A 14,912-nucleotide genomic window follows, 5' to 3' on the forward strand; every position below is an offset into this window, starting at 1 on the left:
GGGCGATGAGTGGTGACATAGGGGCGATGAGGGGTGACATAGGGGCGATGAGGGGTGACATAGGGGCGATGAGGGGTGACATAGGGGCGATGAGAGGTGACATAGGGGTCATGAGAGGTGACATAGGGGCGATGAGGGGTTACATAGGGGCGATGAGAGGTGACATAGGGGCGATGAGGGGTTACATAGGGGCGATGAGAGGTGACATAGGGGGGATGAGAGGTGACATAGGGGGGATGAGAGGTGACATAGGGGCGATGAGGGGTGACATAGGGGCGATGAGTGGTGACATAGGGGCGATGAGTGGTGACATAGGGGCGATGAGGGGTGACATAGGGGCGATGAGGGGTGACATAGGGGCGATGAGTGGTGACATAGGGGCGATGAGGGGTGACATAGGGGCGATGAGTGGTGACATAGGGGCGATGAGGGGTGACATAGGGGCGATGAGGGGTGACATAGGGGCGATGAGTGGTGACATAGGGGCGATGAGAGGTGACATTGGGGCGATGTGGTGTGACATACGGGCGATGAGAGGTGACATAGGGGCGATGAGAAGTGAAATAGGGGCGATGAGAGGTGACATTGGGGCGATGTGGTGTGACATACGGGCGATGAGAGGTGACATAGGGGCGATGAGAGGTGACATAGGGGGGATGAGAGGTGACATAGGGGCGATGAGGGGTGACATAGGGGCGATGAGTGGTGACATAGGGGCGATGAGTGGTGACATAGGGGCGATGAGGGGTGACATAGGGGCGATGAGGGGTGACATAGGGGCGATGAGTGGTGACATAGGGGCGATGAGGGGTGACATAGGGGCGATGAGTGGTGACATAGGGGCGATGAGGGGTGACATAGGGGCGATGAGGGGTGACATAGGGGCGATGAGTGGTGACATAGGGGCGATGAGAGGTGACATTGGGGCGATGTGGTGTGACATACGGGCGATGAGAGGTGACATAGGGGCGATGAGAGGTGACATAGGGGTCATGAGAGGTGACATAGGGGCGATGAGGGGTTACATAGGGGCGATGAGAGGTGACATAGGGGCGATGAGGGGTTACATAGGGGCGATGAGAGGTGACATAGGGGCGATGAGAGGTGACATAGGGGCGATGAGGGGTGACATAGGGGCGATGAGTGGTGACATAGGGGCGATGAGGGGTGACATAGGGGCGATGAGAGGTGACATAGGGGCGATGAGGGGTGACATAGGGGCGATGAGGGGTGACATAGGGGCGATGAGTGGTGACATAGGGGCGATGAGAGGTGACATAGGGGCGATGAGTGGTGACATAGGGGCGATGAGGGGTGACATAGGGGCGATGAGGGGTGATATAGGGGCGATGAGTGGTGACATGGGGGCGATGAGTGGTGACATAGGGGCGATGAGAGGTGACATAGGGGCGATGAGTGGTGACATAGGGGCGATGAGGGGTGACATAGGGGCGATGAGGGGTGACATAGGGGGGATGAGGGGTGACATAGGGGCGATGAGGGGTGACATAGGGTCAATGAGGGGTGACTTGTATATGTACCACCAAGTACTAAGTCATGTTTTGTGATCCAATCCTTCTTTCCCTCATGAACATGCAGATCCGTCATCATTTGTTAGACGCATTTCTGCTGAATTTGTTGTTGTATTCTGTCTCTCAGTGTTACACCGAACATTCCATTGTTAGACCGATCATTTCTGTGTGAGGGGCGAACATTCCATTGTTAGACCGATCATTTCTGTGTGAGGGGCGAACATTCCATTGTTAGACCGATCATTTCTGTGTGAGGGGCGAACATTCACCATCAGCCGGGGAGCAAATACACATTTCCTGCACTGTATTTGTCCTGATAACAATGTGAAGTTTGGATGTTTTTCGGAGGCAGAGGTGCCTTTAGGAACGTCGGGAGATTTGTGGCGCCGTATACTATTCATGTTTTTACCATTGCGCTGTTTATCTCCTCCTCCCCTCCCTGCCTGTCTCCAGCCCCGCCCCTGCTAAACAAAAAAAAAAGACAAATTAAAAAAAAAAAGTTTTCTTCGTTTCCGATGTAAAATTTTGCAAATAATTGGTGGGCACTGATGAAGCCGTACTGACAGTCACCATCTCTCTGCTCCCGGAGTATTGAGAACTGAGCGATCGGCGGGCTTTGATCACTCAGCTCTCAGTCCTAGAGTCGGCGGGGGGACAGCTGCAGCATCCACCTCAGGTCGGGAGGGGGAGGGGCCTTTCTTGGGGATGAAACATAGAAGAGTGACGGCAGGAGAAGACCAAGTGGTCCATGGAGTCTGCCCCAGCGGGCGATTGCAGGAAAGGGACCTTCTAGGACTGACACATGGAGCACAGAGAGGTGGATCCCCCCTCCCCCCCCAGATGGTTCTATTCTTCAACCTCCCCTCATCCTGGTATAAGAGACAAGCAAGATATCCCCCCAGGTGGGACTCGAACCCACAATCCCTGGCTGAGGAGGCCAGTGCCTGATCCATTAGGCCACCGGGGCTTTGTTATCTAGCTTTATCTCCACCCACCCACCCACCCACCCCTCCCTCCCTCCCTCCCTCCGTCTATCTATATTATCTCAGATACTTATATAGCGCCGTCAGTTTACGCAGCACTTTACATATATATTGTACCTTCACATCAGTCCCCGCCCCCGAGGAGCCTACAATCTTAGGTCCCTAACTCACATTCATACATACACATATTAGGGCCAATTTAGACAGGAGCCAATTACCTACCAGCATGTCTTTGGAGTGTGGGAGGAAACCGGAGTACCCGGAGGAAACCCACGCAGGCACAGGGAGAACATGGAAACTACAGGCAGGTGGTGTCGTGGCTGGGATTTGAACCAACGACCCGAGTACTGTCAGAGGGAAGTGCTAACCATTTTGCCGCTGTGCTGCCCCTATATCCATCTATCTATTATCTATCTGTTATCTATCTATTATCTATCTATCTATTATCTATTATCTATCTATCTATCTATCTATCTATCTATCTATCTATCTATTATCTATTATCTATCTATTATCTATCTATTATCTATTATCTATCTATCTATCTATTATCTATTATCTATCTATCTATTATCTATTATCTATCTATCTATCTATTATCTATTATCTATCTATCTATCTATTATCTATTATCTATCTATCTATCTATTATCTATCTATAATCTATCTATCTATCTATTATCTATCTATTATCTATCTATCTATTATCTATCTATCTATTATCTATCTATTATCTATCTATCTATCTATCTATCTATCTATCTATCTATTATCTATCTATCTATCTATCTATCTATCTATCTATCTATCTATTATCTATCTATCTATCTATCTATCTATCTATCTATCTATCTATCTATCTATTATCTATCTATTATCTATCTATTATCTATCTATCTATCTATTATCTATCTATCTATCTATCTATCTATCTATCTATCTATCTATTATCTATCTATCTATTATCTATCTATTATCTATCTATCTATCTATCTATCTATTATCTATCTATCTATCTATCTATTATCTATCTATCTATTATCTATCTATCTATCTATCTATCTATCTATCTATCTATCTATCTATCTATCTATCTATCTATCTATTATCTATCTATCTATCTATCTATTATCTATCTATCTATTATCTATCTATCTATCTATCTATCTATCTATCTATCTATCTATCTATTATCTATCTATTATCTATCTATCTATCTATCTATCTATCTATCTATCTATCTATCTATCTATTATCTATCTATCTATCTATCTATCTATCTATCTATCTATTATCTATCTATCTATCTATCTATTTATCTATCTATCTATCTATCTATCTATCTATTATCTATCTATCTATCTATCTATTATCTATCTATCTATCTATCTATTATCTATCTATCTATCTATCTATCTATCTATCTATCTATTATCTATCTATTATCTATCTATCTATCTATCTATCTATCTATCTATCTATCTATCTATCTATCTATCTGTGTATTGTGCAGTCCTGGACCCTGAGCTCTGTGTATTGTGCAGTCCTGGACCCTGAGCTCTGTGTATTTTGCGATCCTGAACCCTGAGCTCTGTGTATAGTACGATCCTGAACCCTGAGCTCTGTGTATAGTACAATCCTGGACCCTGAGCTCTGTGTATTGTGTAGTCCTGAACCCTGAGCTCTGTGTATAGTACAGTCCTGGACCCTGAGCTCTGTGTATTGTGCAGTCCTGGACCCTGAGCTCTGTGTATAGTATGATCCTGAACCCTGAGCTCCGTGTATTGTGCAGTCCTGAACCCTGAGCTCTGTGTATTGTGCAGTCCTGAACCCTGAGCTCTGTGTATAGTACAATCCTGGACCCTGAGCTCTGTGTATTGTGCAGTCCTGGACCCTGAGCTCTGTGTATTGTGCAGTCCTGGACCCTGAGCTCTGTGGAAGACATGATGCCTTTTTTAGACCCCTAAACCTTCCAATGATCCAGAGGAAGGCAAACCCCCCCTCCCCCTTGGTCAGATGGTCTCCAAAGGGGAAAAAAAAATTCCTTCCTGACCCTCTAAGGCGATCGGTTGAATCATCAGTCTGCTGTGCCCAATTCATGTCCCTGTACAGTGCTCAGGATGTATAGGGGGGGGCCACAACATCCTGGGGGCCCCTTCCAGAAAGTCGGACACTGAAGGTATCATAGACACCCTTTAGAATTGGGTCGGGTCGCAGCAGTGACGCTGCTTACACCCAGTCCATGTATGTGTCACAGACGGGTCTATGAATGTCCATGTCTGCACTGGGGAAGGAGCGCCACACCGGACAGTCCTCCCCCAGCGCCCTCCCTGCCCGGCCGCTGCACCCATCACACTGACAGGCGCTTGGCCGAGGATTTGTATAGTAGGAGTGGGCGGAGCCTGATGGGGGAGGGGAGAGACTAGTTCTCCATCAGGTCCGCTACACTTTTCATTGACAGCACAGGCAGTGGGCGGGTCCATAGCTGCTCTTCAATCCAGCGGCTTTCAGATCTGCCCACTGCTGGGCACCGTCAGTCACAAGTGAAGCGGACCTGATTGGGCACTAGTCTCCCCGCTCCTCATCAGGCTCCGCCCACCCAGTGCAAGTCATTCCCCAAATATGGGCAGTGGCCAATGACATCCCTGTATCCTCCCCTCATTGTGTACATGAAGCTGTCGTTCGGGGAATCTCCTGGCTGATGGCTCAGGCTGGCCATCCATTCCTAGAGAAGTGCGGGTTTATAGAAAATCATCCTCCTTACCTAGATGGCTGCAGCATGGATCCCAGCTGCATCTGTCCCTGACCGGCTCTACCCCGAGAACTGAGCGATCAAACACCGCCCATCACATGACCGCCCATCACATGACCACCCATCGCTCTGTTCTCGGTCCTCAGTGAGCAGAGAGAAGTGACTGTCAGTCTCCGGCTCTCTGCTCTATCCCTCCAGGACTCACCGGAGCTCCGGGCTGTGGAGGGGGCGGGGACGGCTGGCTCAAGATCACAGCAACACACTGAGAGGCCGAGCCAGCTGACGGTCAGGCATGTGGGTGGATCCCAACAGTACGGTCGGGATCCCTGCAGAGCCAGGACTGACTCTGTGATGTCAGATGACAGCTTAACCCTAACCTCCTAACCATAACCCCAACCCTAACCCTTTACCCCCCACCCCTAACCCTTATCCCACAACCCTAATAGAATAGAATTAGAAACATTGAATAACTAGAACGCCGTTTACTGTTAGATTCTGACAGTGACATATTTCAGCTTCCTTACTTGTCCCTTTAAACTCGCTCCCCAACCCAAGGGAGTCTGGGAAGGAAGGAAGAGAAGGTAAAACCCTGCGAATACTTACCCTTTTCATGAAGTGCCGCCAGGAGGACCCAATTCTCTTGGAGTATCGAGGATTCTTGTTGATTACATCCTTCGTATACTTTTTCAGACTCTTTTGGCGTCTGTAGAAGGGATGTCTGTGGAACGTCATCTCATAGACTATCACTCCCAGGGAGAAATAGTCCACGGTGGTGAAGTACGGCACGTTTTGCAAGACCTGTAGAAACAAAAGAGGAGATAGAAGGATTAGGACCTTGTCAGGCCAGGCAGAGGACAGAGGAGACTCCATGCTGACATATGTGACGTATGGAGCCTCCAGGAGTCCTAACATTGTACTCAAAATACATCAAACTGAGGCGGAGCTTGTGAGCATTGGAGGTGGGGCTTAAAGTGTACGTATAGTCAAATCTTTTCTTAGTGTTGGATCCAGTAATTTAGGGTTCGGAATCCTGGCAGATTATTCATTGCTGTCTTTGTACCAGTGGACAAATTTCCCTTCACTTCGTGTCCTAGAGGAAGTCAGACGGGACAATTTTCTCTCTGTCTCTTTTTCAGTGAAAATGATCACCGGTACAAATAGAGGATGAATCTCCCCAATGGGGACACCAATATAAACCTGAGAGAGGGTCTAACCCTTCCTCACTCTGTCCAAAACTAAAAAGCAGGTTGCCTTGAGGTACACTTTAATTGTGCATGTTAAAGGAGACAGACAGAGGTGTACGGAGCCCAATAGCTCAATGTTCACAAGCGCTCACCTTGGTATAGAGAAGGTGTAGAGCAGGTGAGGCGTTCCTGAAGCTTTTATCCCATTTGTATGTGTGAATCGGGCGGACAGATCCATCCATCTACACCCGGCCTCAATGTCCTCTACAAAGAGGCTCCAACACTGCTGCAACTCTCAGAACTTCCCTCCTTTTGGTGGATATAGTTCTGACATGGGGACCCAGTGAAAGCAACCGGGGCCCCAGTGGGGGAATTCTCCATCTAATGAAAGGGGGGCCCCCTTTATGTCTTCTCTATATCCCATAATAAACATTACAATGGCGTCTAATATCAGGACGTCATGAAACTTACCTCTGGAGCCATGTACAACATTGTACCCGAACGTCCTCTGATCCTATTGGACTCGGTGACACCGAGCATGGCCAATCCGAAATCGGCAATTCTGATGTGTCCGGCGCCGTCCACAAGAATATTTTCAGGTTTGAGATCTCTGTGAAGAAAAGAAGAGAACAGTTAGCTCTGCATATCCCACATTATATTAAAGAGAGAAAAGATACAAATATACATCTATACAAAGAAGAATGAACGTTGATGGGTGGACATCGGCTTCTTTTATATCCGACTACAGGAAGATCTCTGTTCCGGGGTTCCCAGCTCCGCCCACCTGCTATATTCATTATGAGGAGCTCTCACTCCTCTTGCTGGATTTTGTATAAATCCTACATGAAGCAGAATATGGCATCAGCAGGGAGACTTCTGCAGCAGATGGAATGAGACTTTACAGGAGAGAACACAACGGGGAACTCTGGTGGAAAGTCTTCCTGATATCAGAAGCCAAGGAGAGATTCCACCCAGAACTACAAGGACTCATTAAAGCTGAATTGGGGAAATAAAAGAAAATACTTGTAGTGGTCTCCCCCCCCCCACACTGCAAGGGTTACATTCTGGTTTATGCCCGGGAACCAGGAAAAGGACATTGACCTAATCTCCCGCTCCCTCAATGCACCGAGGACACCAAGGGACCGCCCCCAAATTGGAATATCGGGGAGAAGAGGGGAGCGGGGAAGGTCAGTAAAAGTCCTTGTTATTGGTCCCCTAGACATAAATAACTATTTAACCCTTGCAGTGCAGTGGGAGCCCTAGTAGAAGGGAGGATTTTCCTTTTTCCTGAGGTTCAGCTTTAAGTATTCCATTATTATTCAGCGGATCCAATACTCACCTATGCACGATTCGGTGAGAATGCAGGTACTGCAGGCCACATAATATTTCAGCAGTGACGAATCTGATGGAGAAAGAAAAATATGAATTAGCATTCAAAATCATCACAAACCAATAAAAGCTAAATGTACATCGGGGGTATGGATGGAGGGGTATGGAAGGAGGGGTATGGATGGAGGGGTGTGGATGGAGGGGTATGGATGGAGAGGTGTGGATGGAGGGGTATGGATGGAGAGGTATGGATGGAGGGGTGTGGATGGAAAGGTGTGGATGGAGGGGTATGGATGGAGGGGTATGGATGGAGAGGTGTGGATGGAGGGGTATGGAGGAAGGGGTATGGATGGAGAGGTATGGATGGAGGGGTATGGATGGAGAGGTATGGATGGAGGGGTATATATGGAGAGGTATGGATGGAGGGGTATGGATGGAGGGGTATGGAGGAAGGGGTATGGATGGAGAGGTATGGATGGAGGGGTATGGAGGAAGGGGTATGGATGGAGGGGTATGGATGGAGGGGTATGGATGGAGAGGTGTGGATGGAGGGGTATGGATGGAGGGGTATATATGGAGAGATATGGATGGAGGGGTATGGATGGAGGGGTATGGAGGAAGGGGTATGGATGGAGAGGTATGGATGGAGGGGTATATATGGAGAGATATGGATGGAGGGGTATGGATGGAGGGGTATGGAGGAAGGGGTATGGATGGAGAGGTATGGATGGAGGGGTATGGAGGAAGGGGTATGGATGGAGGGGTATGGATGGAGGGGTATGGATGGAGAGGTGTGGATGGAGGGGTATGGATGGAGAGGTATGGATGGAGGGGTATATATGGAGAGGTATGGATGGAGGGGTATGGATGGAGAGGTGTAGATGGAGCGGTATGGAGGGAGGGGTATGGAGGGAGGGGTATGGATGGAGAGGTATGGATGGAGGGGTATGGATGGAGAGGTGTAGATGGAGGGGTATGGAGGGAGGGGTATGGATGGAGAGGTGTGGATGGAGGGGTATGGATGGAGAGGTGTGGATGGAGGGGTATGGATGGAGGGGTATGGATGGAGAGGTATGGATGGAGGGGTATGGATGGAGAGGTGTAGATGGAGGGGTATGGAGGGAGGGGTATGGATGGAGAGGTATGGATGGAGGGGTATAGATTGAGTGTTATATATAGAGGATTATCAATGGAGGGATATGGATAGAAGGGTATGTATGGAGAGGTATGGCTGGAAGGGTATGGATGGAGTGTTATATATAGAGGGTTATCAATGGAGGGGTATGTGTAGAGGGGGATGGATGGATAGGTAGGGATAGAGGAATATGCATGGAGAGGTATGTGTGGAGATATGGGTAGAGTGGTATGAGTGGAGGGGTACATGTAGAGGGGTATGGATAGAAGGGGTATAGATAGAAGGGTATGTATGGAGAGGTATGGATGGCGTGTTATATATACAGGGATATCAATGGAGGGGTATGGATGGAGGGGTATGGGTAGAGGGGGATGGATGGATAGGTAGGGATAGAGGAATATGCATGGAGAGGAATGTGTGGAGGGGTATGGATGGAGGGGTATCGGTAGAGGGGGATGGATGGATAGAGGAATATGCATGGAGAGGTATGTGTGGAGAGGTTATTTATAGAGGGTTATCAATGGAGGGGTATGGATGGAGGGGTATCGGTAGAGGGGGATGGATGGATCGGTAGGGATAGAGGAATATGCATGGAGAGGTATGTATGGAGGGGTATGGGTAGAGGGGGATGAGTGGAGGGTTATAGATGGAAGGGTATGTATGGAGAGGTATGTATAGAAGGGTATGGATGGAGTGTTATATATACAGGGTTATCAATGGAGGGGTATGGATGGAGGGGTATCGGTAAAGGGGGATGGATAGGTAGGGATAGAGGAATATGCATGGAGAGGTATGTGTGGAGGGGTATGGGTAGAGGAGTACATGTGGTAAGGGTATGAATGAAGAGGTATGAATGGCCTGACTACGTCATTACCTATGCTCATTGGTCAGTCACCCCAACTGTAGTGTGTCCCTATCATTGGACTTACCTTATGGTTTTTTCATTCAGAGCGTTGTTTTTCATCAATCCCGCAAGCTCCCCTCCGCTCAGGAATTCCATGACAAAAGCCAGATGAGTCTGTGTGAAAAGAAGAGGTAGAGGTTACATTAGACATGGAAGATTTCACGTTTTGGATTAATATACAGAAACACGCACACAAGTTCGGAAAACCAAACAGAGTAAATACGTAGCCGCCATGGCTGGACTGTCCTGATCACAGTACTGGGTTTGTCTGGCTGTTAGGGTGATCCAGTCACTTCAGTAGTTTGGTCACCATCCTGGAAGTCCCATGTAGATCAGGAGGTTTGACTTCTGTCCTAGCTGTAGGCTCCTTCTGGATCCATGACTCAGAGTTCTGAGTCCAGAGGCAGCCAGGCAACTAGTGATTTCAGAAGAAGGTCAGCAATGGCAACCTCTGTAAAGAAAACCCCTACTCTGTACAGTTGTCCTAACCAACCTCCAGCTTTGTAGGAGGCGCTCTAGAGTTCTGCTCTTACCTATACTGCTTTCCCAATTACAGCCAGAGCCCTCAGAGAACCTGTTGTGAGACACAAGTGGAGCTCCCTTCTGCCTCTCACCTTTCAACACTCATTGGCTGAAGGACTAATTGATAGGTCCGAAGACCATCATCGGTGGAAGAGGGAGGCCTTGTGTAAGTTCTGACTTCTGATATGAGTATTTTGGGGTCTGGATCAGTGTTGGGGAGCAGTACAGGAAAGAGAAGAAGAAACTGGAAGATGGAAAGACTTACCTTTGTCTGGAAGGATCCAAATAGGTGCGTGATGAACGGGAGCCTGCCACAGACTTGCATTACAGTGGACTCTCTAAGTGCCGATTCAGAGCGACCTTTCAGTTTGCTTTTTTTGACCAGCTTCACTGCCAGCTTCCGCTGAATGGCGGAATGGGAGGCCAACAACACCTTCCCGTAGGACCCCTGTCCAATGATCTTATGGAAGGTGAATGTTTCCATGGATAGTGTACATGACTGGTCATAGCGATCAGAACTGCTTGAAGATGATTTGTTGAATATTTCAGCGCCGCATGCGATTTGTGAGCGCAAAGCTCTACCTATCAAGCTGTGCAATGGTCTGGAAGCACAAGGACCACTCAATACTGCGCTGTGGAATGATCCTGATGAAGATGGACCCTTCAGTATGGCGCTGTGGAATGATCCTGATGAAGATGGAATATTGCATACTGCTGTGTAGAATAATCTGCATAAAGATGGACCATTCCATAGTGCTGTAAAGAATAATCTGCATAAAGATGGACCATTCCATAGTGCTGTATAGAATAATCTGCATAAAGATGGACCATTCCATAGTGCTGTATAGAATAATCTGCATAAAGATGGACCATTCCATAGTGCTGTATAGAATAAACTGGATGAAGATGGACCATTCCATAGTGCTGTGTAGAATAAACTGGATGAAGATGGACCATTCCATAGTGCTGTGTAGAATAAACTGGATGAAGATGGACCATTCCATAGTGCTGTGTAGAATAAACTGGATGAAGATGGACCATTCTGTAGTGCGCTGCGGTCTGAAGCCAGTGGGTGGAGCCTCCTTGATGTTCCATTGCTGGGTCCTGGGGTTAGATAGATCTTGCTGATGAATTGAACCCCTTTGGTCGTCGTTCCTTTGTTGGCGGATTGGATCTTATATTCATCTGGAGAGAGAAAAGCAAACAGTTATTCCTATTCCTCTGTCTACACATCATGTATAGACAGTCCACAGAATCTGCGGCCATTTCATTCCTTTCTACATATGTAAGTGAATGTCATCCGTGTTGTGGAAATGATCTTGTGTCACCCGGCCCCCTTTTATAGGAATTCTCTACATGGACAATGTGGGGGTTCTGAGCCCCGGGAGTCCATTCTCCCATTATCCTAAGAATCATTCCAATGTCCTGTATTGGTTTTATCTCAGCAGTTGTACAACAAGGGGGCTTCCTGAACTCTGCAAATGATCTATAGACAGAAATATACGTAGTGCACTCACTAGAATGACATCATTGAAGAATACACCCCATATTACTCCCTGTGTACCCCAACTTTCTACTGTAGGTTTATATATAAGTGACCCCTGTAGGTGTATATAGCAGTGACCCCCCTAGGTGTATATAGCAGTGACCCCCCCTAGGTGTATATAGCAGTGACCCCCCCTAGGTGTATATAGCAGTGACCCCTCTAGGTGTATATAGCAGTGACCCCCCCTAGGTGTATATAGCAGTGACCCCTGTAGGTGTATATAGCAGTGACCCCCCTAGGTGTATATAGCAGTGACCCCTGTAGGTGTATATAGCAGTGACCCCCCTAGGTGTATATAGCAGTGATGCCCCTAGGTGTATATAGCAGTGACCCCCCTAGGTGTATATAGCAGTGACCCCTGTAGGTGTATATAGCAGTGACCCCCCCTAGGTGTATATAGCAGTGACCCCCCTAGGTGTATATACCAGTGACCCCCCCTAGGTGTATATAGCAGTGACCCCTCTAGGTGTATATAGCAGTGACCCCCCTAGGTGTATATAGCAGTGACCCCTGTAGGTGTATATAACAGTGACCCCTGTAGGTGTATATAGCAGTGACCCCCCTAGGTGTATATAGCAGTGACCCCTGTAGGTGTATATAGCAGTGACCCCCCTAGGTGTATATAGCAGTGACCCCCCTAGGTGTATATAGCAGTGACCCCCCTAGGTGTATATAGCAGTGACCCCTGTAGGTGTATATAGCAGTGACCCCCTAGGTGTATTTAGCAGTGACCCCCCTAGGTGTATATAGCAGTGACCCCCCTAGGTGTATATAGCAGTGACCCCGGTGTATATAGTATATATGTGGGTGACATACATTACATTTCCCTGCAGTGTTTGCATTATATCTCTCTATTAGAATACTTACCATCAGCGTTTCTCCTGGTTTTCGGTTGACAAATGGGACAAAAGGGCCAAATCCTGCGTGCAGCTGCTCTAACCCGCCGCCTAATTGCCCTACGCACACCCTTTTTAGGGGTGGTAATATTGGGCTGTGCGGTTGGTTGGAAGCCGTCTTCCGAGGGTCCCGCCCTCTCCTGTGTTGGACCCTCTTGGTTGGTGTTCAGAGGGTCAACTTTCTTGTCTTTCTTGAATAGTCGTCTAATTGCCCTACGCACACCCCTTTTGGGGGCGGTAACATGGGGCTGTACGGTTGGTTGGCGGTCCTCTGCCGAGGGTCCTGCCCTCTCCTGTGTTGGACCCTTTTGGTTGGTGTTCAGAGGGTCAACTTTCTTGTCTTTCTTGAATAGTCGTCTAATTGCCCCAGCCACACCCCTTTTAGGGGCGGTAACATGGGGCTGTGTGGTTGGTTGGCGGTCCTCTACCAAGGGTCCCGCCCTCTCCAGTGTTGGACCCTCTTGGTTGGTGTTCAGAAGGTCAATTTTCTTGTCTTTCTTGAATATCCGTCTAATAGCCCCAGCCACACCCCTTTTGGGGGCGGTAACATGGGGCTGAGCGGTTTGCTGGTGATCCTTCATTGGGAATTCGTCTCTCTCCTGTGCTGATTGCGCTGGAATTCTGCTCAGAAAATGCTCTCTGGTTTGGTGGTTGAAGTTGAACATCGAAAGGCGAGCGATTCTGAAGAGAAACTACAATTCCTTCCTCTCTCTTCAAAGGTCAGTCACAATCTGAGGCTCCCTCACCGTGTGATGTCACACTGAGCATGTGACCTGTGATGTCACTGTGCTCTGTTGCCATGACTACCGGAAATATGCAAATGAGGCTACTTTCAAAGTGAGCATGTGACCTGTGATGTCACACTGAGCGGGAGGTTAAATGACCAAGCCTGTGCTCTGTTGCCATGACAACCAGAATATGCAAATGAGGCTAATTTCAAATCTGTTGGCGGCCATTTTTTTTTTTTTTTAAATTTGAATTCCTTGGCTGTTGCTGAGAAAATAACTGACATTTTTTTTTTAAATTTGAATTCCTTGGCTGCTGCTGAGAAAATAACTGACATTTTTTTTTTTAAATTTGAATTCCTTGGCTGCTGCTGCAAATCAGTCTGTTTATTGTGGGGTGTGAGGGGTGAATTCACCATACAGATCAGTTATTGGGAGGGGGAGGGGGGTCTATATCTGGTCATACAGTATATATCCTGTAGCAGCCGGTAATAGTCGTCCAATAGCAGATCGATCCTCACTGCACACGGCTCTGATCGTTGGACTGACAATCACTCCACCATCCAGCCCTGCCCCCGACTCCTTGTATACAGACACACAGCTTTCCTATGGGGGGGGGGGGGGGTCATAGTGTTTATATCTTACTATATACAGAACACAAAGACTGAATTAAACATTTCCCTTTTTACTCTGAAATCTATGAAGTCGATGGATAAACCAATCATTTCTCTCCGTAGATTTCCTGTATTCTGAACGTCTCTGAGGAAGAAATAACGAAACACCGAGTGGAAGTTCTGAGATTTACAAGAAATCGCCTCCCCTGACGTCCTGGTAAGAAGAACATCTCAAACAAAAATGGGGGGGAGGGTAGTGGGAACACCCCAAAATGAAGGTGTGCCCCCCGGGGTGACGTCTCATATTTTGATAATCAGGAACCCGGCTGGTATTGAGGGGATAAAAAATACAGGAAAGTGTCCTTAGACTTGTTATAGACGTCCAGTGAAGCCGAGTGCAAGTTCCCTGCAGGAATAGAGTGCACTGCGCTGAAACTGCATTATGTGCAATGGCTGGATGTCCTGTATATTCCCCGAACAGCAGGAAATCCTGCAAAACAATCCCATCATTTCTGGGGGTCAGAGGACTCTTCCACCCCCCTCCCCCACCACTGTGATTGCTTCTTCCCCACTGCGGCCTAATGGATTTAATGAATGGGTGAAACCATCTACTGGGGGGGGGGGGGGGGGACAGAGCTGTGTATATACAGAGATCCCCCCACATTACTCCCTGTGTACCCCAACCGTCTACTATAGGGGGTGACAGTACAGAGCTGTGTATATACAGAGATCCCCCCACATTACTCCCTGTGTACCCCAACCTTCTACTATAGGGGGTGACAGTACAGAG

At 47.8% G+C, this 14,912-nt stretch overlaps 1 protein-coding gene across 4 annotated transcripts in view; it reads left to right on the top strand.

Moving 5' to 3' along the window:
• Positions 1 to 14,333, top strand: part of LOC149443916 (uncharacterized) — a 443,717-nt gene extending 429,384 nt beyond the window's left edge. For 3 of the 4 annotated variants that reach the window (XR_016306587.1, XR_016306588.1, XR_016306589.1), the window contains one exon: positions 14,246 to 14,333. The gene's annotated coding sequence lies outside the window, so the exon portion shown is untranslated. The remainder of the gene's footprint in view (positions 1 to 14,245) is intronic. The other variant, XR_016306591.1, reaches the window with a different exon arrangement.
• Positions 14,334 to 14,912: the final 579 nt, after the last annotated feature.

This window comes from Staurois parvus, unplaced genomic scaffold (assembly GCF_062004578.1).
Source record: "Staurois parvus isolate SC_StPar_1 unplaced genomic scaffold, SC_StPar_1.0 ptg000826l, whole genome shotgun sequence".
NCBI classification, from domain to species: domain Eukaryota; kingdom Metazoa; phylum Chordata; class Amphibia; order Anura; family Ranidae; genus Staurois; species Staurois parvus.